At 37.5% G+C, this 27,685-nt stretch overlaps 1 protein-coding gene and 1 long non-coding RNA gene across 6 annotated transcripts in view; one reads left to right on the forward strand and one right to left on the reverse strand.

The window, feature by feature from the left end:
- The window catches only part of LOC127453910 (polypeptide N-acetylgalactosaminyltransferase 1), a 148,929-nt gene that overhangs the window by 108,727 nt on the left and 12,517 nt on the right, over nucleotides 1–27,685 (reverse strand). The window contains exon 1 of one of the 3 annotated variants that reach the window (XM_051720680.1): nucleotides 15,479–15,560. The exons of the other annotated variants lie outside the window; for them this stretch is intronic. The gene's annotated coding sequence lies outside the window, so the exon portion shown is untranslated. Of the gene's footprint in view, nucleotides 1–15,478; nucleotides 15,561–27,685 lie in introns of those variants that run through there. 3 annotated transcript variants of the gene reach the window in all.
- Nucleotides 20,502–27,546, forward strand: LOC127453911 (uncharacterized). Of its 3 annotated transcripts, XR_007899468.1 has the most exons (4): nucleotides 20,502–20,937; nucleotides 22,300–22,506; nucleotides 25,610–25,689; nucleotides 25,800–27,546. It is a non-coding gene; the product is annotated as an uncharacterized LOC127453911 (long non-coding RNA). The 3 variants fall into 3 exon arrangements; XR_007899467.1 differs by having other exon boundaries at nucleotides 25,610–27,546; XR_007899469.1 differs by lacking the exon at nucleotides 25,610–25,689.

Consider the following 27,685-nt stretch of genomic DNA (forward strand, 5'->3'; position numbering starts at 1 on the left):
TTGGACTTTGGATTCAGAAGACCGCATCAAGCTCACAAGTTGGTTAAAGTTTAGGTTAGGGAGGTACATTACTCATTAAAAACCCCAAAGAGGGGGCCTGGGTAGCTCAGCGAGTATTGATGCTAACTACCACCACTGGAGTCGTGAGTTTAAATCAGTGCGTGCTGAGTGACTCCAGCCAGGTCTCCTAAGCAAACAAATTGGCCCGGTTGCTAGGGAGGGTATAGTCACATGTGGTAACCTCCTTGTGGTCGCTATAATGTGTGGTTCTTGCTCTCGGTGGGGCGCGGGGTGAGTTGTGCGTGGGTGCCGCGGAGAATAGCGTGGGCCTCCACGTGCGCTACGTCTCCGCGGTAACGCACTCAACAAGCCATGTGATAAGGTGTGTGGACTGACAGTCTCAGACACAGAGGCAACTTAGATTCGTCCTCCGCCACCCGGATTGAGACGAGTCACTATGCCATCACGAGGACTTAGAGCACATTGGGAATTGGGCATTCCAAATTGAGGAGAAAAAAAAAAAAAAAACACGACTAATATCCTTCTGAAAAACCTTGTCCGCTTACGACACCATTTCACTCACTTTTGGCGCCACCTTCTGGACATTTCACGAGGAAACTGCAGCTAAATATTTTGAAAAGTCACGTAATGTTCATGAGACCAGGCTGAATACTTTCTTCTATGCCTGCTAGGTAAGCCTTTTTATGCTGAATTCTCTGAAAAGTGTAATCACTGTGGCTCTGTGGCATTTAAGGAATAGTACACCCAAAATTTTTATTTCTGCCATAATTTACTGACCTTTATGTTGTTCCAAACCCACATGACTCTGAATGTGGAAAATCAGTGAAGCTAGGTAAAAATCTTGATCTGTTGCACATTCATGGGTGCATGAGAGAAGCTTGTTCACAAGTGTATACTCTAATAGTGCTTATGAACGTGCAACAGACGTCAATATATTTGCTGGAAAATTAATTAAAATTTTAACTTTTAATTTTAAAATGGTTTCTCGCCAAATAATGTCGACAGAAGTTTCTCACCAATCGTATGACAGATTTTTCATTTGAGTTAATCAATCCTTTAACAAAACATTGCTCTGTTTCTTTGAACATTTCGGCTGACATGAAAACAATTGAACACATTCTTGGTATGTATAGCACTTCACTTGAAAAGAACCGCTTGGCTCACGGTTCTCCACAATTTATTTTATCTTTCGATTCTGATTGCTCCTCAGCTCCCATAGACTTATGTCCATTGGTTGCACGCTTTACAATCTCAGCAGATGCAATAAATCATCTGGGTGTTGTTCGCCTCCTGTAGAATGAATATTCAAAAATAGGGAATCTTTATTTTTGCAAATCCATTTGGTGACACTGGCCTGTCTTTTTGTTTCCTTTTGAGGGATTTAGCAGCAGAACAATCAAGGGCATAAACCCTCAAGAATTTACCCTGAGAGAGAGTACTTTAGTTTTAAATGAATGTTAAGGTTACTGTGGTATTTCTGTTCTTGAGTAACAGTAAAACCAACCTGAACGTGCCAAGATGGGCAATAATTTACATAAAGTGTAAGAGATGATGCACCGTTCAGAAATGCTCTCATCTTCAACCACACAACAAAACCCAAATTGCATTCATCTATGCACACTATTTTTTGTCCCCATTCACCCCTCACGCTATCAGAGATCGAGACTCACATACACACTTTTCTACTGAGAGAAAGGAAGACAGACAAATAAATTAACAGATCTCTTTACTATCATCAGACTGATTCACTGTCAGGTGAACTACACAAGTTGACAGAGGAAGAGAATGCAGTTTGAGTTTATCTCTTTGCACGGGGAAACAAGCAAAACATAGGCTACGTTCGCATCAGTGTTTGGAGTAGACAAGTGTATTTAATAACACGTGACTCTCGAACCGTCCTGTTCATACAATAGCTTACAGGAGCAGCTTGAATACTTCACTTTGTAACATAGGTTATAGAATGCAGTTGTCACTCATCAATAACCGAACTGTCTATTTCGTAGCACTCTAAGGGGCCATTTACATCGAACATGTTTTTGCGTCCATCTGTGTTGTTTTTCAATTGTTTGCATGCGGTAAATAGATGTCTTTGACTGTTGTGCCACGTCTCGCAGATTTTTCAGCTTCTTGCGCAGGAGCGTCACGTTTATAAGACACAGTGTCAAATTACAATGAACTACATCTTTTTAAAACACAGAGACATCTGCGTTCTGTTCCATTCATTGCGCTACATCTAGCTTTTAGAACGTGTTCGGTCTGAATGGCCCCTAAAACAGGACTGACAACTGTTTTCTGCTGCTGTGCAGGAACTTGGTAAAGTAACAACTTTATCCTTGTGACCCTGGCCCATCATATATACAACTGCCACAAACTAAGATATACAGAGAACACATCCAGTATAAACCACCATCTCATTAGCTAAATTATGAGATGTAACTTTTTAGAGTGGGGTCCAAAAGTCCAAGAGACCACTAGTGAAAATGCTTTTATTTGTATTTATTTATTTATTTTGAATAAAAAATTTTCTTGACAAATTTTTTTATAAGCATAACAATTTAAGTGAAATTTTTACTTCAAATATTAACATGAATATCAGAATTTCTTAGTATTTGGTATGTCCAGCTTTTGCTTTCATGACAGTATGCACTATGTCTGTCATGGACTCCACAAGTTTGTGCAAAACCTGAAGCTCCATGTTATTTCAGCATGATTTGAGAATGTTACAAAGAGCATCTTGTGTGATTCAATGGAGATAACGAAAACTGACCTTTCATAGTTAACATGGTCGATGTCACAAATCTTCTTACATCTGATTGGTGATTTAGACATAGTGCAGTATCTTAGATAATAATCTTAAAACATTTAATAGGTTAAATGGTATTTTAAACACCAGATTCTCAATGTGATCTCAGACTTTTTGACCCCACTGTATCAATCATTTTTGTCTCTTATTTTTTTTCTTCTTCTTTTGTTTTCCTCTGCAATGCTTCGGCAACATTTTATAAAGTATGTTCAGCCAAAAAAAGCTATATACTGAGCTATATATAAAAGCCTGAACTGAGATTAATAGAAAAATAGAGAGTCCTTTGGGGACATTAAATGTCCTTTTTCACAGTTTTTCTCTTATTAAAGTGCTCTGTGAACTTCCTAAAAGTAGTGTAGCAGAGCTGGGGCACTGATGAAAGATGTGTTCCAAAAGCTCACAGAATAGTGGGAAAAAACCTAAGTATTATAAAACAGCACTTTCTAAAACACAGTGCAAATGTGTGTGCGCCTTCATTTGCACTGCATTTATCATTACAATGCAAACAGCTCATTTCCTTGAAAGAGTTTGTCCATCTGTGCCACACACCGGATCCCTTTGGTGGGAATAAGGTGACAGACACACCCTATAGTCTTAGCAACTGACTGCCAACATCACTGCCAGTTGTAATTAGCATCACAGCTTAAGTCAAGCACCTGCAGCACTTCCATAAACCAACCATCCTTAGCACACACACTTTATCTAAGCCTCAATTCACTCTTTATGAGAATTACAGGAATGAGGGGCTCAAATCCACTGCCATTTCACCCCACAATCCTGTGGCTTATGGGTGATTAAAATACTGATATTTCAAGCATTAGCAGTATTGGTTTGCTTGAGAGTGTGTGTCTGATAAAGTTCACCTCAGAATCTTGAGTATGCTGAGGCACTCTGTCCACTCTCACATTCTCTTTCTCACACAAGTACATAATAAATTATGTCTAAAATCAGGGGCCGGCCAAAGGCCATTGGTTCATAATGGCTGGTAAGACCAATACCCACAATGCACTTGTGGTGCTTACTGATCCCACCACCGTCTCAAAAGTAGTGATCAACTGATAAGGGTTTTTTAATGGCCGATGCCAATATCCAGAGAGCAGGGTGGCTGAGAGGCCGATATAATGCTGATATATCACAAAATTATATAGAGTAAATAACAAACATAAAATTGCTAAATAATCAATAAACTCTTATTTAGCACTATATTTACTCAATTTCACACTAAATTTTAACTTATAATAATAATAATAATAATAAATATAAAATAATATTGTATTTTAAATGGTAGACAGAAGTTTCTTCTGATTTCTGTTTAGTCATCAAATTTTAGCAATTTATTTGCACATGAAGGAATTGTTAATATATTAGGAAGAATGAAATAACAGTACACACAGTAGTCCAGCAGCCATGGATGGCATGTGCGCATTAACAAATCGCATTTTCTCCAAAAATACCAAATCAAACCAATTGCATATACAGTGCATAGTGAATATGACATTTACTTATAGCACACGTGAAGCGCTTTTACACTGAAGTTGCACTCGCGCGCTCGTGTGGATCGCCTGCTTGGATTGTCACAGAGTGACCGTCATGATTTGTGAATCAGAGGAACTTTTGATCTTGATCCTGAAGTTTTTGCTTCTGGCTGATGGAATACGCGCTTCAGAGGAATATATAAGATGAGCACTTGACAGGAAGAAAATGCTGGATTTTCGTGAGGTTTGTGAATTACATCTGTTTAAACGAGATATCTGCATATTTGCAGATGGTATATAATAGAAGATTTGCAGATGGCATATGATATTAGTTTTATTGATATTTGCCTTTTTATCATTAAACAAGACAGTTAAAAGTTACAGGGAACAGTTGGAGGAGAGAGAGGGAGAATGAAACAGGTGAGCACTTTAATATTATGAGCTCAAACGTGTCTGCTATGATATGCGGACTGTTTAAATGACACTGTGTTGCACACCGATCTATTACTGCAGTAACACGATGGCATGTAACAACAAAACGAACCGTGACTGGTTGTTTACATGTCTCAAGTCGCTTCACATGCAAGCAGGCGATTCTCAGCATCCTCAAGAAACAAATCAGCCAAGCGGGAAAATTTATCAGAAGATGCCGATAATGAAAAAATTCTGAATATCGGTTGACCCTTACTCAAAAGCTTTATTGTCTCTCTCTGCCTCTCTAACTTTATTGTCTTTTCTCTTTCTATGCAGAAAGGACATCGAAACAGCCTCATATAGTGGACCTAGTTACTCCCATTACTTATTTTTTGCAATTTGGCTAAAGGCTGAAACATACTGTGTGCAAGTACATGAACACAGATGCTTCTAGCTAAGCAAGCTAAATTTTTACTGCATTCCAAAATGTGTCAGACCACAATTCATAACACAACGCAACTACGCATTGCATTCTCAACGTTGCTGCAAGGGGCACTATAGCACACATTAAAGTGAACTTCAATGGTGAGTATTCTCTTTTAAGCCACCTACTGTCATGACGGAGCAACAGATTGAAAAGGATATTACTGAGCAATTAGTTAGTCATTATGTTTATAGCAAATTACTTGAATAATATCACATCCAGTTTAATGGCACAGACTTTTAAAGGTAACTCTATATTATGATCTAGTCTTTCTCATAACTCTTTGAATGGTACAGCTACTTTGGGACATATAAATGTTGCTTATGCTAAAGCATGACAGGAAGACTTGTAGTTGTTTATGAAGGAAAATGTAAAAAAAAAAAAAAAAAAATCCACAATTGCCCCCAGTCTCCCCTGCTACGAGCATTTACTGTAAGTACTAAAACAGACCAAGAGTAATATGGGGATTCCGACCACCTGCATTCAAGGCAGCTTCCTTTTCACAATAAATAACCATACAGTCTACATTTATTTTAAAAAGAAAACAGGAAACAAAGTAAGCAAGGCAAAAGAGACAGACAAAACAGAAATTATGCCCCTCTTTCCTCAGGCAGGCTCTCAATGGGTCAGGCCAAGGAATGCAGTAAAGCCGCTGAGCCGAGAGGAGCGATCATGCAAATCAGAGCGAGAGCGAGAATTATTTTTAATTTGAGAATTAGCCTAACACAAATTTCTCTGCCTTGCCTTAGTCTCCCACGTTACATCAATTGAAAAAAACAAGAGGGCAAGAACTTTAATACTAGTAAGTTGAAGTGAGAACTTAATTAAACACTTTAAATGTCAGATTTATTTAAACGTACACCACATAATGTTTTTGTTTGTCATCTTGGACTAGCACTGAGGGATGTGAATGAAGCATCATTCAAATGCAATAGTTTTCAGTTACCAATGCCACTGAAGATGTTCACTATTCACAGTCGGCCATTATTCATTTAATCCATGAGTATAAGTGTCCAATAACAAGGCGGTTACTGAGAGTACAAGAGTTGTATTGAGCTGGTGATGGGCAGCCCCCATGAGGGTTACTGATATGAATGGAGTCTTCATCTCATGTGAGTGCTCATGATTTCATACATATATTTAAAAAACACTATTTATTAGGGACGGGCATGAGTACTTGGAAGTGACAGCAATAATTGATCATAAAAACGATGATCCACTATAAACAACTATACATAAAACGTGTCAAAGAGGGGTCTTAATTTTAATTTTGAGATTGATTATGTTGTGATTTTTAGTAGTACATTGATTGTCAACAGAAATGCAACCAACTGATGAATGACGCTTACATGTCATGTATACGAGTACTCGAGTAGACAAAATGACCAAAATGGCCATTCATACTAGTGATCCACCAATATCTCAGAGGCCGATAAATAAGGCGATATTCAGAATTTGTAAATCATTGGCATAGGCCGATACATTATCCTGTTAGGCCGATTAGTTTCTTAAGACGTAAGGGCGCAAAAAAAAAAAAAAATCACCTGCTTGTACGCAAGGAGATGTCTGAGAGGTGCAAACGACCATTCACAGTACGTTTTGTTGTATCGTGCTACTACAATAATAGGCCGGCATGCAAGCTCATTAAGTTAAAGTGCTCATCTGGATCATTCTCCCTCTCTCTCCTCAAAATTTCCCTATAACTTTTAACTGTCTTGTCTAATGATATAAAGGTAAATTATTTCACAATGACAGTTGACAGTGAATAGAGGCTATCAAACTCCAAAACTTCCAAAAAGCAACTTAAAAGTTGTCCTTATATATAGGCCAAGTCTTCTAATGCCATATTGCTTTGTGTGAGGAACAGACCTACATTTAAGCCATTATTCACTGAAAACATCTTCTTTGTGTTCCACAGAGGGAAAGAAATTACACAGGCTTCAGAGATATATGATCATGTCTGTTCCTTTCAATCTCTCTGTATCACTGAAATATGCTAAAAGGAAGCAGCTAAAAACAAATAAAAAGCAAAGATGCAGTTACACACATCCTCTAAGTTGAAGCACATGAATCAGATGTCCTTAATCGGAAAAGTGGAACGGTCAGGCCGAATTAATTGAACTAATTAAGCTACTGGCTTCAGATTGAATCAGCCGGTTAGCGATCATTCCAGCTCACTTGTTATAAAGGCCTCTCAATTATGATTTAGAGCTTCATCAATATTCTATTTATCACGCAGTAATAGATGTGTACACACAGTCTGGTGGCTGACCTAATTCTCTGCCTCTGGCAGATTAAGTCTGTGGACCTCTGTGCAGCCAGCCACACAAGCCCAAGGCAGAGAGAGATTTCTAACAGCTTAACTTTCCCACAAACACGTAAATACATATAAATATTCCCTAGTCTACATCGTACACGCATGTGCATACCAATAAAATAAGCTTATACATTGGCACACTCACAGATAAACGTGAGATGATTTATTCAGTTCAAACGTAAACCCATTTGAACACTAACGCAAACAAACATGACAATTCTTCAGCTTAATGTCTCTCACAATACAACACAATAGTTACACTTTATGTAGTGTGCGTATAAAGCTGCAAGGAACTGATACAGGCTATCAAAAGACTGAAGATAAAGTCATCGAGAGAAAAGACAGGCTTTGAACACACTCACACATGCAGGCAGCACACGTTGGGAATGCGGTTGCATTTCTGACAGTGCAGTTATCTGACTAAACTGTGATTATGTCTGCAAACTGCTGAAATGAGATCCCCCAACTGTGCATTTGAGGAGCATGTTTGGAGAAGAGTTTCCTTACTGTCCCAGAGCTTCCTGTCTGATATGGAAATTCCCATATGGTCTATTGTAATGCATGCACACATACACACAAATATCCACGTCCTTTCCCAAATGCGTAATGAGTTGTCTACAACATTACTGTCATGGTGGATCCCAGATCCACACTGACGTCAGGTCACTTTTGACCACTTACCAGTAATATGAGTTTTTGTTCCTGGAAGTTTTAACTTTGCCAAGACAGATATTACACATATTGTGCTCTAAACTTTATTTCTCAATCATAATACAATTTGGGACAAGGAAAAAACATTTTCCTTGATGCTCTAGCCCCATTGTACTGCTTTAGCCTGATTGTACCATAATCATTAATAATTTTTTTATGGTTTTCAAAGCAAAGAACACTTATTTACCAAACAGATATTTAAATCTTATTGGCTTCATCCTTCTCTACTAATCAAGTAGCATCAATATATAAAGAACTTAAATAACTCCTTGCGGTTTCATCTTCAAACAAAGCCAGCTAGCATTTAAACAGTCAATACAGGCACATTTTACTCATTACATGTTCTTTCAACTCTAGATAGGGGATACTATTGCTATCTGCCTGACAGGAAACACAGCTGGTGCACAGGATGTGATGTCATCTTGACCAGTAGTAATCAAGTGTCCAGTGTCTTCCTCCAGTATTTATTTAACCTACTGATGAGTGAGCAAGATGGATTCATTTTTAAATGTTTTTTTAAAAGTCTGCTTAACATTTCCTAATTAAAGAGACAGTCTTGTGGCTTTTAGTCCATGTCTGTTTGCTTTGAGGCCATCTACACTCATTTAGCACTTTATTAGGAACACTAATAAAATGCACAACATGGTCTTCTGCTGTTGTTGCCCATCCGCTTCAAGGTTCTACATGTTGTGCATCCAGAGATGCTATTCTGCTCACTACAATTGTACAGAGTGGTTATCTAAGTTACCGTAGCCTTTCTGTCAGCATACACTGACTTCTCTCATCAACATGGCGTTTCCGTCTGCATTACTTTTTTTTGTTTTTGGCACCATTCTGAGTAAACTCTAGAGACTGTTGTGTTAAAATCCCAGGAGATCAGCAGTTACAGAAATACTTAAACCAGCCCATCTGGCACTAACAATCACGGTCAATATCACTGAGATCTCCTTTTTTCCCCATTCTTATGGTTGATGTGTACATTAACTGAAGCTCCTGACACATATCTGCTGATTTTATGCATCACACTACTGCCACACGATTGGCTGATTAGACAATCGCATGAATAAGGTGTACAGGGGTTCCTAATAAAGTGCTCAGTAAGTGTATATGCTAGAGTACTCCTAAATGCTCACAAAAATACTTGCACTACAAAGATTTTCATCCCATTAAATGCCCTCTAGAATGAGAATGTTCCTCCCACTAGTACCACCTGCAACTGACTAGCAAGTAGCAAATCATGGTTCACTGCTGTGAATTAAAGCCAACTGGCTATTTCAACAAAAAGGGATATGTCCCACCCAAACTTTGCTTTAATAGGAAATATGCCAACACTGGAAAGAAAACTGCATTCTTCAAGCAATTTCATGGGGTCTTTAAATCTTGACCTATGGGTGAAGACAGCATTAAATCAATACATTTCTCACTAAAAAGTTATAATCCACAAAGTATTATATATTTATATTATATACACATGGCTACTTTTCTCGCATTTATAAAATCTAAAACCTGCTTCTCAACACACACATCAATTAAGTTTAATGATTTGATAATAAACTAAGCTTATTTTTCAGACATCATTTGTCACGATCTCTGGCACCATCGTCTCATAGACTGAATGACTGACTGCTCAGTGAATCCACACTAATTCCATTAGATTTAGAGCTTAAACAGTACATCTAAAGGGCTCAGGTTGGCAAACCCAGTATTACAGACAAAACCGAAGTGAGTATTGCCTATAAAGATGAGATGCTGAAATCTCTCTCCGTCTGCAGTGCTTTGAGCTGGTCAGTTTTTGGATCTCTCTCCTCATACAGTGTGTTCTTAAATCCAGTCTAATCCTCTGGGCCCTTGCACAGGATGAGCAGGCGATGGAGGGAGGATGAAGGGAGAGATGTAGAGATGAGCGTGGGTTGAAAGAGGGAATTGTGCAGAGATGTAAATCCCATAAATCCTTGCTGGATCTCCTGTGGCTTTTATGGCTGCTACCAATCAAGCCACCAATCAGTTGAGTGTACACCTCACATGCACACAACATTTCTCTTTTAGGTGTCTGTGTCTTTTACTAATCCTCTTTGAGCCTTACATTGCTGCACGTTCAACTTAACTGATGCAGGGAAAAGAGGCACCTCAAACTTTGTGATCTCATGAAGAATGCATGCACGTGCATATGTGTGTGCTGTGTACATCTAGTGGTAGACCAATATGTTTTTATTTTTTTTTATTTTTTTTATGGCCAATGCAGATAACTAGAGAGCGGGGTAGCCAGAGCCAGTTATAGGGTCAGTGGATATTTGGGGCTTAGCACATACCTCTGTATACATATGGGGCCATCCTTTGATTAAATTTCAGAATATAATACACTTTATAATACAAGTTTAAATGTTACATCTGTGAGATATAATTTATATAATTTTTAAACATTAATTTAAACTAAAAGGTCCCACTAACTTTTGTCTCAGTTTCAGATCGCTCGAAGATCAGAAATTGCGTGTTAAACACTATGTACTTTAAAACGTGATTTAAATAAACACTACATTGTACCATTTGGCTTTCTGTATTTTGACATGTTGGCTACATTTGAAATTGTAGGCAGCTGACTTGCTGCCTTATCAGTTAAAGGCTTAACTGACAGTGTTTTTGAATGAAATGGAACTCTTAAGGAAACTGGTCCTTACCTTATTTTCATCCAGCCTCCGTATGCCTCCTAAGGCAGCATTTTTCAGTTTTCGGATGGGTACAATTAAAAGTTTTATATCATTGATTCGTTGGGTTCTTTAAGATTAGAAGATAGCAGGCTGTAAATAGGTACTTATGAGGAAAAAAAAAAATAGTTGCTAGATTTGTTAGGTTCACTGTATCGTAAAGATTTTTACAAAAAACGCAAATGTCCTGGCTTATGACTTAAAGTTTGCAAATTCCTTGAGCACATCTGTATAAATTACTCTGTTTTCAAGGTTATATATCTAAATATTTGGTACTTACTGCATCTGGATAGAACAACTCAACACAGTTTCCAATATCTCACCAAGACAGGAATGTTGACCAGACACAGCCACGTGTCCCAAGTGCTCTTCTTGCATGCGCGCAAATACATGAGTGCTGTAAAGCAGCTATCAACAAGACAACGCATGTGTACTGAGTCTGTATTTGGTGTTATCAATACTGTATAAAGCTTTATACAGTATTGATAACACCAAATACAGACTCAGTACACATGCGTTGTCTTTATACAGTATTGATAACACCAAATACAGACTCCGTACACATGCGTTGTCTTGTTGATAGCCGCTTTACAGCACTCATGTATTTGCGCGCATGCAAGAAGAGCACTTGGGACACGTGGCTGTGTGTCTGGTCAACATTCCTGTCTTGGTAAGATATTGGAAACTGTGTTGAGTTGTTCTATCCAAGTTTATTTGTTCTATCATTTATATAATTGTATATAATGCAGACAATGTAAAGCGGATACATACCTGAACGTTCAAATGCATTTCAAAATAATGCCAAAATGCCCATCTTGATGAGGTACTGTATTCATGTAAACAAAGTAAATTATGTCTAAAATTAATGTAAACAATGGGGGAAAAGCTGATTTGTATCAAAATGTCAGACTTGTTACATGTAAATTTAACCTAATAGACTTGCTGTTGTGTGTCGTTAATATTAATCAAACAACCTTACCAAGAAAATAACTCCCTGCTCTTGGCTGGATAACTTTAGTAGCATTAAAAAGTATTAATGTATTATAATCATAAAGTGAAGGCCAGTAGTAGTTTTTCCATCGCATTTTATTGAATGTTTACTTAAATACTGATACTGCTGTAAAAAAAAAAAAAAAAATACATTTCAAACTGTTAAAAAAGCACAGTTTTATTAATTTGTATTTTTTTTCTATTATTTTTAATTTATTTCTATTCATTGTTATTTTATAACACTGTTTACTAGTCTTGAATAATTACTTGAGAACTTGAAACAATTCTTACATAATAAACAAATTAATTAGTATTATTATTTGTTGTGGCAAGAATCCTTAAATTTCACTACAGGCTACTGAAATTTTGGTATTGTGAAAATGTATATTGTGCATGGTAGATCTTGCTGAAATAATATGATGAAAAAGTATAACTAATTCCATAGAACTGTGAGCACTCCTGCTGTAAATTATGGCGATGGAGGCTATTCTTTATTTGACCACCGTTTGTAACATCAAATAACTACCATATAATAATAGCCTCCTCCCCTACCCAACATAGTTTACATTTCTGTATCGAGTTGATTGTAACTTGGGCATTTGTCATAATTATAAAAAAACATACAACAAAAACTCTGACATGTTACTTGAGCATGTAATTATAACTTAAAATGTCCTTTTTTCTCGCCGGACAAGTAACTTTTTTACTTGGACAAGTGAATAACCAGTTTACTTGTCTGAAGAACAAGCACATGACGATGCTTAATGTCGAGCCCTGCATGGTATCTTACAAATTAATTTCTTTCCCTTAAACAAACAGCGAAGGGTGAGTCATTAGTTGACTGTCATGTATAACATATTAATTACTGAAATAAAGCACTGAAATTGAAATAACTTTGCAAAATCATAGCTTTCCATCATCTTTCATGTAGACAAGCCCCTTAAAACATCCCTGTTTGGTAACTCGGGTATTATCTTGAATTCTGTTCAAGTTTCCCCACTTGTAAATATGACCTTGCCTGGCCATTCCTGTGCTCAGAACTCGCAATTACAATATTTCCGACTGCACACAAAGGGCACATCAGTCATGAGGATCCTCTCTGTTTTATGTTTTTTTTGTTACATGACAACAAAATGGCTACCTGCACATGGGTTACACCACATTGACTTTGATTTGATGTACAAATAACAGTCATCACAGTAGAGGTGTATTCAAGAATTGAGATGTAAAAATATAATATAAAATTAAACATTTTTTACTCAATATTTACTCAATAATGCTGTTCAGTTGTAATCCAAAAACCATAAGATAATTTGCCATGGGTTCCCTCAGGATTTTCCTCTGGGTTTTTATACAGGGGTTTTTGAACTTATGAGAAAAATAAGGTCTGTGGTAGGGGTGGGTAAAAATATTGTTTTTCAGATTAATCGTGATCTTCATTTGAACAATCTCGATATCGATTCTTAAATCCCAAGATCGCCATTTCACTCAATGCGTACCCCTCTACTACAATGCGAGAAATTACTCGCATTTGCAACCAAATTTCACGTTGTGACTAAAGTGAATATATTTGGGAGACACAACCCATGTTTTTGGGGGTGCGTTAAGATCCAAAGGTTTTGGTTGAGGGTTCAGAATTTTGTATGTGACATCTTGGGCACTCGAGTTTTGTTTTGCCCCAGACTCTGTATTCTGGGAGATGGGGTGGTCATCAATGTGGGGAATAAACATCTGGAGGATTGGGTCCTAACCAGTGCTATGGTCGCCAGACAGGTGTTTTTGAGGGGTTGGAAGTCGGATGGAGCACCCTCATTTCAGGACTGGTGCTCGGAGATGGGGAGAGTGGCGGCCTTAGAAGAAGGGTCTTATAGAATATTAGGGAATTTGGATTTGTTTGTTGGGAAATGGGGTGGATATTTAGCGTTCTTGGAGGGTTCTCGGGTGGAATAGTGGAGGTAGAGGGGTAATTGTGAATGTGTGTGATTTATATTTATATATATATATATATATATATATATATATATACACACACACATATACACTATATTGCCAAAAGTATTCGCACATCTGCCTTTAGACGCATATGAACTTAAGTGACATCCCATTCTTAATCCATAGGGTTTAATATGACGTCGGCCCACCCTTTGCAGCTATAACAGCTTCAACTCTTCTGGGAAGGCTTTCCACAAGGTTTAGGAGTGTGTTTATGGGAATTTTTGACCATTCTTCCAGAAGCGCATTTGTGAGGTCAGACACTGATGTTGGACGAGAAGGCCTGGCTCGCAGTCTTTGCTCTAATTCATCCCAAAGGTGCTCTATCGGGTTGAGGTCAGGACTCTGTGCAGGCCAGTCAAGTTCTTCTACACCAAACTCGCTCATTCATGTCTTTATGGACCTTGCTTTGTGCACTGGTGTGCAGTCATGTTGGAACAGGAAGGGGCCATCCCCAAACAGTTCCCACAAAGTCAGGAGCATGGAATTGTCCAAAATCTCTTGGTATGCTGAAGCATTCAGAGTTCCTTTCACTGGAACTAAGGGGCCAAGCCCAGCTCCTGAAAAACAACCCCACACCATAATCCCCCCTCCACCAAACTTCACAGTTGGCACAATGCAGTCAGACAAGTACCGTTCTCCTGGCAACCGCCAAACCCAGACTCGTCCATCAGATTGCCAGATGGAGAAGCATGATTCGTCACTCCAGAGAACGTGTCTCCACTGCTCTAGAGTCCAGTGGCGGCGTGCTTTACACCACTGAATCCGACGCTTTGCATTGCACTTGGTGATGTATGGCTTGGATGCAGCTGCTCGGCCATGGAAACCCATTCCATGAAGCTCTCTCCACACTGTTCTTGAGCTAATCTGAAGGCCACATGAACTTTGGAGGTCTGTAGCGATTGACTCAGCAGAAAGTTGGCGACCTCTGCGCACTATGCGCCTCAGCATCCGCTGACCCCGCTCTGTCATTTTACGTGGCCTACCACTTCGTGGCTGAGTTGCTGTCATTCCCAATCGCTTCCACTTTGTTATAATACCACTGACAGTTGACTGTGGAATATTTAGTAGCGAGGAAATGTCACGACTGGACTTGTTGCACAGGTGGCATCCTATCACAGTACCACGCTGGAATTCACTGAGCTCCTGAGAGCGGCCCATTCTTTCACAAATGTTTGTAGAAGCAGTCTGCATGTCTAGGTGCTTCATTTTATACACCTGTGGCCATGGAAGTGATTGGAACACCTGAATTCATTTATTTGGATGGGTGAGCGAATACTTTTGGCAATATAGTGTATATATGTGTGTGTGTGTGTGTGTGTGTGTGTGTATTTATTTATTTTTTTAAATTATTATTTGTTTGGTTTTTGTTTTCTTTTGTATGTGTTCATGTATGACCACAGGGGTGTTTGTTGAGGTTCGGGATGGGGTGGAGGAGTGGTGATAGTGGGTGTTAAAAGTTGATTTTGTGTATTTATGTTTTGTTTTCTGTGTTTTAATAAAAATATTAATCATAAAAAAAGTGAATATATTTGACAACTGGCTGGTAAATGTTTACATTTCACTCACCATTAATTGTGTAGTTTAGTCGTGATCGTGAAGTGTTCAGCAGCGAGATCCTTTCACAGCATGTTGAGAGTAAAAGTTGTTCCGTGTAATTAGTGTCCAAGTCGAGATTCACGCAACCCATTTGTCATTGAACACTGTCTCCTTTAATACCCTTTCTGTTCTTTACAGTCAATTGTTGATCAAAAACATTTAATTCCAATCAAGCATCTCACAGATGAGGTACAGCCATTCGAGTCCTCTCTCGTTAACATGCTTTTACTTCTACAGACGCTCTTTACAGAAATGCCGTTATTAAAGAGAAGGTTTTAGCACGTGTTCAGCAAATCAACGTAAATACTTGTAAATAGTACAAATTATGCAATTAAACAATAAATATGTAACAAATATAATATATTAAATATAATATCTTATTTATTGATTGAATACATTTATTTATTCATTTTTTAATCCAAAATGTGAACAAAATGATGAAAAAGTAATAAAATATCATTAGTAAAATTAATATATTCCTAATGTTCCTTGTTAAAAGGTCCCCTGTACAATTAATAGCATTAGCTGGGAGAGAATTTCTTTTAAATGTAAGCAAAAGGGACATTATAACTGAAAAACACATTTGAATCTATATTGAACTGAAATCTAATCAAAAGCTTGTGATTCGGAATTGAATTGAATCGGGAAATCTGTATCAATACCCAGCCCTAGTCTGTGGTAAACAGTACTACATGATACGTGGACATTTTGTTCTACAACATAAATTACACACAGTCATACCTCAAATATCAATTTTGAAGCCATATTGAATTCCGTAATTTTTTTTAAATGCACGACACCTTCAAAATTCACGTTTGAGGTGAATTCATGTTTCACTGTGTGTAATTTATGTTGTAGAACAAAACGTCCATGTATCGTAAAGTAATGTTTACCACAGACCTTATTTTACACACAAGTTCAAAAACCCCATTATAAAAACCCATAGGAAAATCCAGAGGGCACCAATGGCGAATTAGACTTCCGGGTTCGCCTACAAATTGACGTCACCGCTGAACAGCTCTATTGACTAAAACTATTTGAAAAAATGTGTAGTATCCATTGACTAGGCTGTTGGTTTATTTTGAAACAGAAATAAACACTGTTTATTAGCCATGCGGATAATCTCAAAAAGGTCTGGCTGATATATTGGCCTATTACGATGTATCTAGAAAGTAATCCAGGATTCATTCTTTTTTTCTTTTCTCCCCAATTTGGAATGCCGATTCCCAATGCACTCTAAGTCCTCATGGTGGCGTAGTGACTCGCCTCAATCCGGGTGGTGGAGGACGAATCTCAGTTGCCTCCACGTCTGAGACCGTCAACCCACGCATCTTATCACGTGGCTTGTTAAGTGCGTTACCGCAGAGACATAGCGTGTGTGGAGGCATCACGCCATCCACCGCAGCATCCACTCACAACTCACCACGCGCCCCACCAAGAGTGAACCACATTATAGCAACCACGAGGAGGTTACCCCATGTGACTCTACCCTCCCTAGCAACCGGGCCAATTTGGTTGCTTAGGAGACCTGGCTAGAGTCACTCAGCACACCCTGGATTCGAACTCACGAACTCCAGGGGTGGTAGTCAGCGTCTTTATTCACCGAGCTACCCAGACCCCCCAGGATTCATTAATTTAAACTAATCATGAGGGGTACGTTTCAGCGCCAATCCCTGATGCCTTATTACCAGGCATATTCTTGTTTGTTTAATTAGAAAAGAACTTCCCTCAGAATTCAAAATCTTCTCAAACCATGCTGTGTAGATTTCATAATTAATGTTTGCTGTGACCCCACCATTTTTGTTTTGCCGTTCGTTATAATCAAAGTGAAGCACAGACAGTTTCATACCAACAAAGGAAATGCACTTAAAAGATTGTCCGAGACTCATGGACCCTACGGCCAGTTTGTGTTCCTGCGCCGAGACATGCGCAAAATGTTAACAAAGCAAGCACTCAAAAACAAATCTCACCTGACATTTGGAATAACTCTCTAGACTTGCAGTAAGATAAGTCTCAGGAGAGAAATGTGAATGAGCATGTGCATAAGGGCATGAGACGACCTCATCAGAAGGTGAGTTGCTATGGAGACAAAGTAGAAGGAAAATTACCTCTACACAGAGAGACTCAAAGGTCAGCCCTATCCCTGACACTACACTAGCATGCATTTCAAAGTGTTTCTCTAAACCCTGACACAATGTGACTCAATATTAAATTTTGCAATGGTGCTTGCCTGTGCAAAACTTGTCATCACAATGCTAGGGTGTTGTGGGTGGTTAACAGGGCATGGCTATAAAGTTGCTAAAGTGTTTGCACATTGCTATGTGGTTGCTAGGGTCTTATGGTTGGTTGCTAGGTGGTTATTTACTGGGCCCACCCTCAAGTCTCTATGATATTCTCATCCAGAGAAATAGCTAGGGTCTCTTCTTTAATTTAATTTTAAGGGGGTTTTTGTAACCCAATTTTTTTTTTCGACAAAACAAAAAATTTAATTCTCCTCATCAAGCTGCACGATTTGAGATATCATTCACATCTGAAGCCCAAACAGTGCAGGCAAAAACAACCCTAACCTTAAAGGTAAAGGAGGTTTATGCTTAAAACGAATGTAAAAAAATCTGCCAATGGAACAAAGCAATATACACTTACGTTCAAGACACATTCTCTGAAGACAAGTCTTAATACATTACTGGGCTGCTCAATTATGGCAAAAATCATAATCATGATAATTTTGGTCAATATTGAGATCACGATTATTTAACACAATTACTCACTGACTTTGGAAACATCATGCATTTATTGAACTTTTTAAAAAAATTGTCTTTTTAACAGTGAATTTCCTTGAACTTGAAATGTAAACTGCACTGGGTAGGGGAGGAGGCTATTGTCATATGATAATTATTTTATGTTACGTATGGTAGTCAAATAAAGAAAAGCCTCCATCGCCACCATTTACAGCAGGGATGCTCATAGTTCTATGGAATGAGATCTACTTTTTCATCATGTTATTGCAGCAAGATCTACCATGTACAATAAAGGCTATAAATTTTCACAATACCAAAATTTCAGTAGTCGGTAGTGAAATTTGACAATTCTCAATACCAGCATCAATACCACAACAAATAATAACACTAACTACTTTGTTAATTATGGAAGAATCAAGTTCTTAAGTAATTATTCAAGGCTAGTAAACAGTCAGTAATAAAATAACAATAAATAACAGCAATGAATAGAAAGATTAAAAATAATAGAACAAAAAATACAAATTAAGAAAATTCAATGCTTTTCTTTTATGCTTTAAAAGTTTTAACAGCAGTAGGCTATCAATTATTCAAGTAAACATTCAGAATGAAATGCAACATAAAACTAATACTGGTCTTCACTGCAGTGAGTGTTTTCTAATTTTCTTGTTATGATATGTTTGTTATTTTTTCGTTATTGACATTTTAATCAGTCTGCTTGTCCGGTCGGGCAAGTAAAATTTTCTTTCACTTGCCCCTTCAAAAATCCACTTGTCCTGGACAAGCGTTAATGTCGAGCCCTGATTAAATATTGCATTCAACATTCGCCAATAAAAATTTTTTTTCTTCTGCAGTATAGCTACTAAAGTAAATGTACGTTGTTTTAAAGGAGTTTTAGATATTATTTTGGAAAACAAGCCATATAAGACTAATCAAAATTTTATTTTGATCCAGTGTATAATGGGCTAATACTACACTCTCTCACCTTTATGTTCACTTTGATCCATCTTTAACTCACAAAAAACAAACTTTCTCTTCTTAATAGAGCTGCCTATCACCGATTTTCTTAATGATAAGACACACACAGTTAACGTGACATATATTATGATTCACTACGTCGCAAGCAATCACGTTATAATTTAGCTGCAGCAAACGCGCACGAGTGACGAGCATCCCCGTGCCAGAGTGTGCATCAGCTGGGAGAAGATTCAATCTCTTCCCCAGTCACTTCACGCAACTCATAGACACGGCGCTGACTGCACAGAGAAAAGCCAGTTTCGGAGTTCATTTCCATAACCCGCTTCCTTATTATTTGAACTTTAATAAAGGACACTTTAAAGATATAACAAAACGGAATTGCGGCACAATAATCGCTTTATCCTGATTTCATAATTGAAAGTAAAATTTGATTAATCGCCCACCCCTAATATATTATGCAGTTTTGCTTCTCATGTAAATGTGTCTTGTTTTCAGGATGTTCAGATATTTTGATTAGTGATCGACCAATATGTTTTGTTTTTTTTTTTAGAGCAGGATGGCCATAGGCTGATATATATATATATATGATAATCGCACATAGTAAATTACATGTACATACATTTAAAAATTAAATTAAACTTTATCTTAATATTTACTCAATTTCACACAAAACTTTAACTTTGTAAAATAAATTATTTTTTTTTTAAACAAAATACAATTTTTGTGTGTTTTAGATAGTAGGTAGCAGCTTCTCCTGGTTTCTGTTTAGTCATCCAAGAAAGAAGGAAATAACAACAATGCACATAGTAACCCGGTCACCACGGATGGTATGTGCACATTAGCAATCGCATTTTCTAACAAAAAGACCTAATGCAATAATATATATAATATACTGTATATAATAATAGATAATAATAATAATATATTTACACAATAACTTGCATGTGGCATTGCTATGCAGTCCTGTTAAACCCTCAAGTCTTTTTCTGAAAACTGAAGGGAGTACTTTTGAGTAGGGTTGCAGCGGTATACCAGTTTCACGGTATACTATGGTATGAAAATTGACAGTTATCATACCATGTACATTTGCTTATCTACGGTATTGAGAAAAAAAATGCAACGGACAGAGCATCTCCTTTCCTCCCTGTCCGCCTGTCAGACTCGTCAACTTGCGCCACACACACACACACACACACACACACACACACATATGCAGCGGAGAAAATGTCAGAGAGAAGTGAGGCGAGGGGGTCTGACATAAGTGAGTGTGTGTGTGAGTTAAAGCAGTGTTTCTCAACTGGTGGGTCGCAGGTCTATTCGGACTGGGTCACGTACAGCAGGGAAAGAACAATGCCATGGTTCTCCCATTGAAGATATTTCGGTGGCCGCCCAAGTGATAGCCTATTTAGGACTGCCGAGGCAGATTTAATGATAATCTCGCAATCAGCTAAAGGCTTCTCATCTGCACTTTCGCACGAGTAACGGAACCAGCTCGCACTAATGATCTGCTCTGCTCTCTGACACGCGCATGCAACAACCGGGCTTCCCTCAATATTGCGGAGCGCAGACCTCAAAACTGATGTGACCAACTTCAATTCTAGTGAGACGTTTCTAGTTTAAAGCATTACGGAGGAAGTCAAGTCAAACCCATCAAACAGCAGGCAGCCCTGACATGCCAAACAGCACTGAGGAGGAAGAGCAACACTGTGCTATGCGGTATTTTATTTATTTTTTTCATTATGCATCATCACCTTTACCAAATTTTTTCACGATTTTACATGAGTACAAGTAACTGTTATATTTTGACAAAATGTTATAGTTTCATATGAAATAATCAAGAAGTAGAATCTATTAGACCTCATTTTATATCAACAGTGGCAGTTGTAGTTAAAGTTTCAAGATGTGTTTCAGATAGTATTTATTTTTTCATAAATAATATAATTTGTTATTATTACTACTATTATTCAAGACTAGCTACACTGACCTAACCATGGTAATGAGGAGCCTTTCCTCCTGTGTAATATGTATTTTCTGTTTGAATTATGTTTGGAATTAGGAAACAAACGGGATAATAATGGGCTCATATAAGTAAATATGTTCTTCAATTTTTAAAAGGGGGGAGAGAAAACTTCCTGTAGATTTTGTTGTTGACATCAACAACAAAAATAATGTCACTTGATGCATGTCCTTTTACTTGAAAACCATGAACAAAACTATGCAACACAAAAAGGAAATGCGACCCAGGATACATTAAATACAGGTTACGTTTTTACTATGGTGGGTCGCCACTTGATTTCCAATGTAAAATCTGAGTCCTGAAGCAAAACCAGTTGAGAACCACTGAGTTAAAGGTACAGACAGGTGCAGTCTGGCTGCACTGTCGTCCACCTACAGTATATGTTAATTATTAATAATCATAGGACATTACTTTAAAAGCTCACACAGCTGATGTTATTTTTCATTTAGTAGTTAATTTAACATGCTATGCTAACATTTAAACTAACATGCTTTAGTTATACAACATGTTATAGTTACATGCTATTTTTTTATCATGTTTATAATTCAGTTTATTATTATAATTCTGTTAGCTTTCTTATTTATTCTATTTATTTTCAAAATGGAGACTTTTTTTTTTACACATAAATGGTTTCAAGTTTCAGTTATAATAAATAATTTGTTCAACCAAAAAAAAAAAACTCCTTAAAGGGTCATTGTAACTGATAATAATAGTGTAAAACCGTATACCGAGACGGTTATCGTACCATGAAAATCTCATACCATTGCAACCCTACATTTGAGTTTCTCTTTGTAGCACAGTTGACAAAGGCCTTTTAATGCAATGAAATGAGAACATATCTGGACATATACAGAAAGTGCAGCGAGCAGCACGTGTAGGATATTTATTCATTTAATTAAATTGCAGCATTAGTGGATTAATTATCGCACAGGTCATATTGCAATTCAGATTTTTATTTTAGTCTTTTAGCCCTTAATATGACATTAATAGTGGCCATTTACATGTAGTGTGTTTTAAGTGATTTGGGTTGGGATCCAGTGACAGCAACTGACTGCTTCCAGGTTACACGGCCCGGATCACAACCTGCTTTTGTCACGGACTGACCGTAGTGCTGAAAGGACTGACCATAGTGCAGAATTCGTGAGTCAGAGGGACACAATTTTGATCCAGGCTGATATGATGTGCATTTCAGAAGAAGATCTATGAGCACTCTACAGGCAAATGCATTTCACAGGAAGAAATCACTGCATTTGCACAAGTTTTGTAAGGTTTGTGAATTCAATCTTTGAAATATATTCAATCAGCATATTTGTAGATGGTACATAATTTGTAGTACTATTTGCTTTTTTGTTATTAGACAAGACAGTTAAAAGTTATAGGGAACTGTTGAGGAGACTAACAACGCAAGCACTTAACATCACAAGCTTGTGCGTGTCTCCTGAGGCTGAACGATAAAACAATAACGATATTTAAAATAAATTTCAGATGCCACTGTAGAAATGTAGTATTCACAAAGTGACAAATAACAGGACAGTTACTGAGATTAAGCGAGTAGTATTCGGCTGGTCATGTGATTCTAACATGGCAGCCCCCATGTGCGGACCAAATAAAACAGCTTTTATAAGGTTACTGATATGACTGGTGTCTTCATTTTAATGTGAGTGGTCACGGTCTCCTACATATATTGCAAAATTACAATTTATGTCTTTGAGCTAAACTTTTTTTAATGAGGAAAAAAATTACTGACTGCACCTTTAGCAGGCAGCCCTGCTGTCATGGAAATGGGTAATGAGGCCAGATGAGGCTTGGTAGCCGCTAGCTAGCAGCTAGCTATCCGGCTAATATGACACTGTTGTGTACCAAACAAGACAGAACTGAGAATGCAATACAGCTATCGACTGATCACAACAACTCCGACATCAATACCCTTGCTGTTTATTTATGTACTATTTAGTTTTTATTCATAGCACTGGCAAAATTCACAGGCAAGAAAGTGAAAACAGAAATATTTAGGTTGATATCGATACTTTAAAAATACCAAATTTTGGCCGATTTATCGGTAGACCACTAATTTTGATTAAAAAAACAAGACAAAGATAATGCATAAGAATAGGATTTTTCACAGCAATTTTTAGTTCATACACTGCTCAAGCCTCAGAAATGCCTGCTTGAATGTTTTGCCATTTCATATGGACCTGTTCTCTTGTGGCCACAGTTTGAGAAAGAAAGCTGAAGTGAGAGATACACTCAGACAGCAGCACTCCCACACAGCTCTGCACCGCTGAGGCCCCGGACCCTTATCACAGGTCTGTGCAGATTAGTGGTCGACTGATATGTTTTTTTTAATGGCCGATGCCGATATTCAGGGAGCAGGGTGGCCAATATGCCAATACAATGCCGATATATAACACAATTTAATATAGTAAATAACATAAAACATAAAATAATATAATGCCACACATAAAATTGCTATTAAAAAAAAAAAAAAAAAACTCTTATTTAGCACTATATTTACTCAATTTCAAACAAAACTTTCACTTTGTAAAAAACCATTTTAAAAAATTATATTGTGTTTTAAATGGTAGATAGAAGTTTCTTCTGATTTCTGTTTAGTCATCAAATTTTAGTAATTTATTTGCACATGAAGAAATTGTTAATATATTAGGAAGAAGGACATAACAGTACACACAGTAGTCCAGCAACCATGGATGGCATGTCCACGTTAGCAATCGCATTTTCTCAAAAAGTACGGAATCAAAACAATTGTACATACAGTACATAGTGAATAAGACATTTACTCATAGCACACGTGAAGCGCTTTTACCTTGAAGTTGCACCAGCAACTATTTAGCAGAGCCAGGTCACTTCTATTAAAATGAATGGGAAAAATTAGAACGCCTAACTGCAGCCAACGGTCAACGGATGTAGATATGGAGTCCCACCTTACAAGTAAAAGAGCCAATCACCTTTTAGATACAGACATAGCCTGTCAATCAACTCTAGAACACACATGCTCATTAGCTATAAACACTTTTTTTTAGTGTAATCTGAGGTAAAGAAGCACCATTTATGATACCAGTGTTGTCAGATTTTAATGCCGATTTGAAATATGTTCTTTGATCGTAATCTTGACCAACCATTTTGGAGATTTTGGTCTTTCTCCATTCAAGTAGATAGGAGCTGCACTTTCATGACTGGATATAGCCTCCCGAAAGAGTTCCAAACATAGCCGACAGCGGACTGACTTGCTATAAAGACTTTGGTCGCACTCACACACTAGTGCGTATCCAGCGCGAGCCTCAATCTCCTGACAGTTTAAACGGCCTGGATCGCCTGCTTGGATTGTCATCATGATTTGTGAATCAGAGGAACTTTTGATCCTGATCCTGAAGTTTTGATTCTGGCTGATAGAACACGCGCTTCAGAGGAAGATATTAGATGAGCGCTCGACGGGAAGAAAACGCTGGATTTTCGTGAGGTTCATGAATTACATCTGTTTAAATGAGATTTCTGCATATTTGCAGATGGTATATAATAGAAATTTTATTTATATTTGCCTTTTATCATTAGAAAAGTGACAGGGAACTGTTGAGGAGAGGCTGTTAGAATACGTGCTTTAGAGGAAGATAAATGAGCGCTCCACAGGATGCTGGATCTGCTCAAGTTGTGTGAGGTCGGGTTATTACATCTGTTTAAACGAGATATGCGCATATTTGCAGACAGTATATGATATTAGTTTGATATTTGTCTTTTTATCATTAGACTAGACACTTAAAAGTTAGAGGGAACTGTTGAGGTGAGAGAGCGAGAATGAAACAGGCGAGCACATTAAAATTATGAGCTCAAACGCATCTGCCGCGCTCTGAGATGCGGACCGTTTAAATGACACTGTGTTGCACACCGGTCTATTATTGTAGTAACACGAACTGTGACTGCTCGTTTGCTTGTCTCAGTCGCTTCACATGCAAGCAGCCAATTCTCGGCACCCGCAAGAAACAAATCGGCCAAAGGGGGAAATTTATTATTTGCCTCTGTGATATATCGGTTGACCACTAATGCAGATGAGCGCAACTGCAGGGGGACGGATAAAGCATGAAGTTTACTGTGATGTTTGAGTAGTGTACATGCATGCAGCACAGTCTGAAACATAAAGATGCAGAAATTGTGAAGCTGTGCTAATAGACAGTGTGCACATACATTAATGTACTAGCCATAATTACTACCGTGTAACAGAATAAAGAAAGCAAGGACAACACAGTTTAATGTCTGTGAGTGTTTTAGACTGTTTTCACACTTGGTTCCTTTACTTAGTTCTAACAAGAGTTCAATTCTACCCCTTTCACCTGCCCCCACTGGTCTCTTTTCACACAGTACTATTGGGTCCAAACTGTGGTATGTTTGCATCATCAACAACACAAGTACCGCCAGTAGCTTTTTACTACTGTATCAAGGTAACAACTCAGAATGATAAGCTTCCCTGATATATTCATGTTTCTATCCCTTTGGATTTGTCACCAAAACTTTACACGCACTGAACAGCCACTGAATTTCTCTTCCACAGGTCCATTGCAAGAGATGCGAAGAATGAGAACTATTCTCCAAAGCCAATTTATTCGGAGACAAGCTGCTATGAGAAATGAAGTTTAATGCAATAAGGGTGAGAGGGAGCATGCAAAGATGCAAATATACTTAATCAACACTGGTTCACATATCTGTGATTTAGAACGATTTAGGGCATAGTAACTACAAATTAAACCAGAATTCACAAGAACTGACTGCAGACCAGTGTTTCCTAACCTGTTTTGCCATTAAGAACCCCCACAGCACCATCAGTAAGGCTCAAGTACCCCTTCATCAACACAAAACCAAAGATGTGTTCCAAACACCAAATATTAGGGCAAGCTCTCGATTCACTTCGATTCCAATTTCGATTCGATTTGATTCAATATCAGTTCATGTGGATATATTTCAGTTATAATGTTCCTTTTGCTTACATATGAAAGAAAATCTCTCCCAGCTAATGATGTTAATTATCCAGGCGTCCTTCTTACTAGGTACATTATGAAAATATTAATTTGACTAATTATACTTTTAGTTTTTCATCATTTTGGTCACATTTTGGCTTTTAAAAAATTAACAAATCCATATATTCAATAAATTAGATATTATATTTCATATCTTAATTTTTGTTACACGTTTATTGTTTAATTGCATAATTTGTACAGTTTACAACTGTTTACATTGATTTGTTGGACACATGCTTAAAATATTTCATATATTATTTTTGTTACATGTTTATTGATTAATTGCTTAATTTGTACTATTTACAAGTATTTACATTGACTAAAAAAAGTAAAGCTCCTATCTACTTGAATATGGAAAGAAATCTCCAAAACAGATGGTCAAGATTATGATTAAAGAACATATTTAAAATCACCAGTAAATCTGACAACAATAGTATCATAAATTGTGCTTCTTTTGCTCAGATCACGCTAAATAAATCTGCCATTTTTTTAAGCTGATTCAACTAATGCGCATGAGTGTTCTTGAGTTAACTGCAGGCGATGTCTGTATCTAAAAGGTGATAGTTTATAAATATTTATTTTTTGTTGTTTTTTTTCAACAACTGACTGTAAAGAACAGAAAGGGTATTAAAAGAGACATTATTAAATGACATGGTTGTGTGGATGTCATCTTTGGACACACATTATATGGAACAACTTTTAACTCTCAACACGCAGTGAAAGGATCTCACTACTGAACATTGTACCACTAGACTACACAATTACTGTGGCCTGTACCATGAAGCTGGTTTCGGTGACTAGCCAGGTAAGTTTTAGTTTGGTTTGCCTCAACCCCAGGTTTTAGGCACCACGAAAGTTGGTCGGCTTTTAGCAGTGTTTATCGCCATTGCAATTTACGCTACACGGCTAACTTGCTCTGTAGCAGGTTTCGTTCTGGATTACAGATGGCTAACAGATGCTGAACCAATCATCTGTGAGTAAAATTACATCTCTGACACAATCAAGTCACTCTCCTTTGTCTCTTAAAGCACACTTTACAAATAAACTCTTAGAAATCCACAAAATCAACTCTTCATGATAAATTATTATATGAGAATCTAAATGTAGATTTCCAGCAGATAGAGTGTTGTATTTTATTGAAAAATTTATTGCTTTTCATTTACCCTCTTTAGCCATAACAAAAATATTTTTGAAAATATAAACGTAATATATTAGGCTATCTATAAAACATCCAATAAGATGGATTAATATGACACCTGCAAAAATTAATCATGTTTAAAATATTAAAAGCTCAAGATTGCTATGGAAAGGGGTGAACGCCACCCCTACTTTCTTTCATGGACTCGAGATGAACATACAGAATTTTACTTGAAGTTATAATACTATAAGTAATAAGCAATATAAGCAGTACACAAAATACGTC

The sequence above is a fragment of the Myxocyprinus asiaticus genome, chromosome 16 (assembly GCF_019703515.2).
Source record: "Myxocyprinus asiaticus isolate MX2 ecotype Aquarium Trade chromosome 16, UBuf_Myxa_2, whole genome shotgun sequence".
NCBI lineage: Eukaryota > Metazoa > Chordata > Actinopteri > Cypriniformes > Catostomidae > Myxocyprinus > Myxocyprinus asiaticus.